Source organism: Camelina sativa, chromosome 5, assembly GCF_000633955.1.
Source record: "Camelina sativa cultivar DH55 chromosome 5, Cs, whole genome shotgun sequence".
In the NCBI taxonomy this organism is placed as follows: domain Eukaryota; kingdom Viridiplantae; phylum Streptophyta; class Magnoliopsida; order Brassicales; family Brassicaceae; genus Camelina; species Camelina sativa.
This window is the reverse complement of record NC_025689.1, coordinates 23,045,794-23,049,260: the sequence shown is the minus strand read 5'-3', so window position 1 is coordinate 23,049,260 and position 3,467 is coordinate 23,045,794. Positions and strand designations below refer to the sequence as shown.

The following is a 3,467-nucleotide window of genomic DNA, read 5'->3' as shown; positions in this document are numbered from 1 at the left end:
TTTTTTTTTTACCTGTTTCTCTTAGGTAGGAAAAATTAGATCTTCATGGATGGCATCAACATCACCATCAAGACCCTTCTTACGTTCCTAAAAGATTGAATTGAAAAATCATGAGGAGTTTGCTGTTGTAGCTATGGTCGATATATACAATTCAATTGCCATTAAGACATTTGTTCGAGCAGTTGTTATGTAGGGTCCATCGACAAACCTGACCTTGATCTTCTCTTCTCTTTGTTACCATAACTATTGCTCTTCGGGTTCAAAACACGGCCAAGTAAGCTGCTGACTATTGAAAAAAACGCAAACTGACCTTGCAATTATCTCGTGCGCGCGGCTAGCTTCTCTCTGTCTGACTTGAGTTTCAGTGGTTTTGTCTCAGATCTCGATCGACGTCTCCATATTTGAAGCTTCAGATCTCTTTTTCACACATCTCTTCGTCGATTTTTCGATTTTAAAATAAAGTTTAAAATTTTCGATTTAGTTTTTGTTTTAAATTTCTGGGTTTGTGAATAGATCCCACTAAGATTTGGTCGGGTGGATATTACTAGGTTTTCTATGTAATTATCTTGATTTTTTTAAAAGTACCAATGTAAAACGAGTTTTCGTCTCAGAAATCCCTAAAACATTTCTTTGACAATCTCAAAAATCTCTCTCTTTTTCGGCATTTGTTTTTGAATTTTTTTAAATCGAGAATGTGTTGTTTTACACTCTTGTCTATAGAAAACTTAGATACTTACAAAAAATATCTGGGTAGTATCCATCCAAAAAACTGAATCGGATCTAAGACCCAAAAAAAAAAAAAACTGAATCGGTTTTTTCTCTTTCTTCGGGAAATTTGAATCGATTTGGGTAAAACTGTAGAACTAGGGTTTTCTCGTTTTCATTCAATCAACCAAAAATAGAGTAAGAAGATGGTGAAAACAAGGGGGGGTCGTGTAAGGAGGAGTGAGCGTTTGAAAGAGAAGAAGATCTCAGAAGGAGATGGTGGTTCGAAAGCAAAATCCGATTCGCCGGAAGTAGGTGTGTCGGGTTTGAGTCCGGCGACAGTAGGAGGAGAGAGAGCTTTGAGTACGGTGGCGGAAGAAAGTGAAAGTCGAGTTTTGGAGGAACCCAATCCGGTGGTCTGAAGAGAAAATGCGAACGAAGTAGAGAAAGCAAAATCCGTTACTCCGGAATCAAGTAATGGAGAAGAAGGAGGAGATAACGAGAGATCTACTTCTGTGGAATCAAGCGATGGAGAAGAAGAAGGAAACGATGAAGGGGAAGAAGGAAACGATGAAGGGGAAGAAGAAAAAGATGAAGTGGAAGAAGAAAACGATGAAGGAGAAGAAGGTGAAGAAGGGGAAGAAAAAGACGATGAAGGGGAAGAAGAAAACGATGAAGGAGAAGAATCGGAAGAAAAAAGACGATGAAAGAGAAGAAGAAGAAGAAGAAGAAGAAGAAGAAGAAGAAGAAGAAGAAGAAGAAGAAGAAGAAGATAAGGAGGGAAGTTCAAACTCGGCAGGTAACTCGAGAAGGAGTACAAGCGAAAGTGAGATGGAGCACGAGGAGGACAACGATGCAAGTGTAAGTACAACAAGTCTGTGTCATTCGTTCGGAATTTGAAAACTCATTGGAATTTGAAATTGATCAAGTAGAACTGGTGCAACTATTGGTGTAGAACTAGTAGAACTTGTGCAACTATTGGGTGTAGAACTAGTAGAACTGGTACAACTAGGTGGTGTAGAACTAGTAGAACTGGTAGAACTAGTTGTTGTATAATTGGTATAACTCATATAAAACTGATATTGTTGCAGGAATCGGAGGAAACAGAAGCGATGAAACCTTTAGGAATGCACTTCGAGCCTAGCCAGTACAACAAGAAAATCAAGCTATCGACTAGGTGTCATATTTTTGAAACTTTGAAAACGCTGGATAAATTAGAGCATCCACTAACTAGTTCTGAGAGGGATTGGTTTGAGAATCATCCACAATTCAAGCACATTTTTCACATGCCAAGGGAACCAAANTTGCAGGAATCGGAGGAGGAAACAGAAGCGATGCAACCTTTAGGAATGCACTTCAATTCTAGTCAGTACAACAAGAAAATCAAGCTATCGACAAGGTGTCATATTTTAGAAACTTTGGAAACGCTGGATAAATTAGAGCACTCACTGACTAGTTCTAAGAGGGATTGGTGTGAGAAACATCCACAATTCAAGCACATTTTCCACATGCCAAGGGAACCAAACCACAAGCTTATGGGAATGTGGTTGCTCTTACTTCGAACGGCTAAAATCGAAAAAAAGAAGGAAGCATGGTTTGTTGTGAATGGTGTTCCAATCCGGTATGGTCTGAGAGAACATGCTTTGATGTCTGGATTAGATTGTCGGTGCTATCCACTTGATTATAAGGAAGCCGGCGGTATCGAGTTTCGAAGGAAGTATTTTTTACGGAAAAAAAAGATTACACTTCAAGATGTGAGGGGAAAGCTAATGGTAATGCAACCCAATGGTACTCGTGATAGGTTGAAGATGGCGGTTCTCTACTTTTTAGGAAGCATCATTGTAGGCTATACAAAAGATTCGGGGAGAGATGCCATGGGTATCGATGATTTTGTTGTAAGAGCAGTGAATGATCTAGGTTTTTGTGTGTCTTTTCCTTGGGGGAGATTATCATTCGAGAACATGCTTGAAGAGATTTCCCATACAATGTCGCATTTTAATGGGGCCGTGCATAAAGAGAATGTGATATGGCCTGTTCCAGGTTTCTGTATTCCATTGGAGTTAGTTAGTTTAAAATTTGAAGTTTTCTCATTTTTGATATTTCTTATAAGTGAAGCTGATTTTAGTTTTTTTTGTGTTGTATAGTTTTTACTATTTGAGGCAGCTCCAATTTTGGCGAACACTTATGTTGACCAAGTTCGTGAGGCGGATGCAAGTTGTCCTAGGATGTGCAGGAGGAAATTTAAGAATACCGGTCAGAAAGGTTTTCCTCTAAAGAATATAGGAAATACACTTGGTACAACAAAGTTATCCTAGCAATTGCCATTATTAATCATTTGAATAAATTGGTTTGTAATGTATCTAAAGTAGGTCGTTTACACAGGCAATTGCTAGTGTGATCCCTCATATGGATGAAGAAATTCCTCTTCTCGATTAAATCATGGAAGAAGCTGAGGAAGACGATACCCATGATGTCGTAGTTAACAGTTGGATGTGGCGCATTCGTAGAGGACTACCTGTACTTTTGGAGGAGATGTACACATCCAATGTGGCTTCTCGTTTGGAACAAAACGATGCGAATGAGGAAATAGACGGCAATGAACAACCGAGAGAAGATACTATTGAGTTGGTGGATCTTCTAAGGACCATGAAGCAGGATATGAAAACCCAGTTCGATAACATTTCGGCGAAGATTGATGGGCTTGAAAAAAGGATCGAACCGTTGGAAGTATATGTGAAAGAGCAAGAGAAACCAAAGGTAAT

General features: G+C 39.1%; 1 long non-coding RNA gene across 2 annotated transcripts in view; it reads right to left on the bottom strand.

Moving 5' to 3' along the window:
- Nucleotides 1–537, bottom strand: part of LOC104787449 — a 2,890-nt gene extending 2,353 nt beyond the window's left edge. Inside the window, exons 1-2 of one of the 2 annotated variants that reach the window (XR_767933.2) lie at nt 209–537; nt 13–87 (exon numbers count right to left, since the gene is read on the bottom strand). This is a non-coding gene — a long non-coding RNA (uncharacterized LOC104787449). The remainder of the gene's footprint in view (nt 1–12; nt 88–208) is intronic. The other variant, XR_767932.2, reaches the window with a different exon arrangement.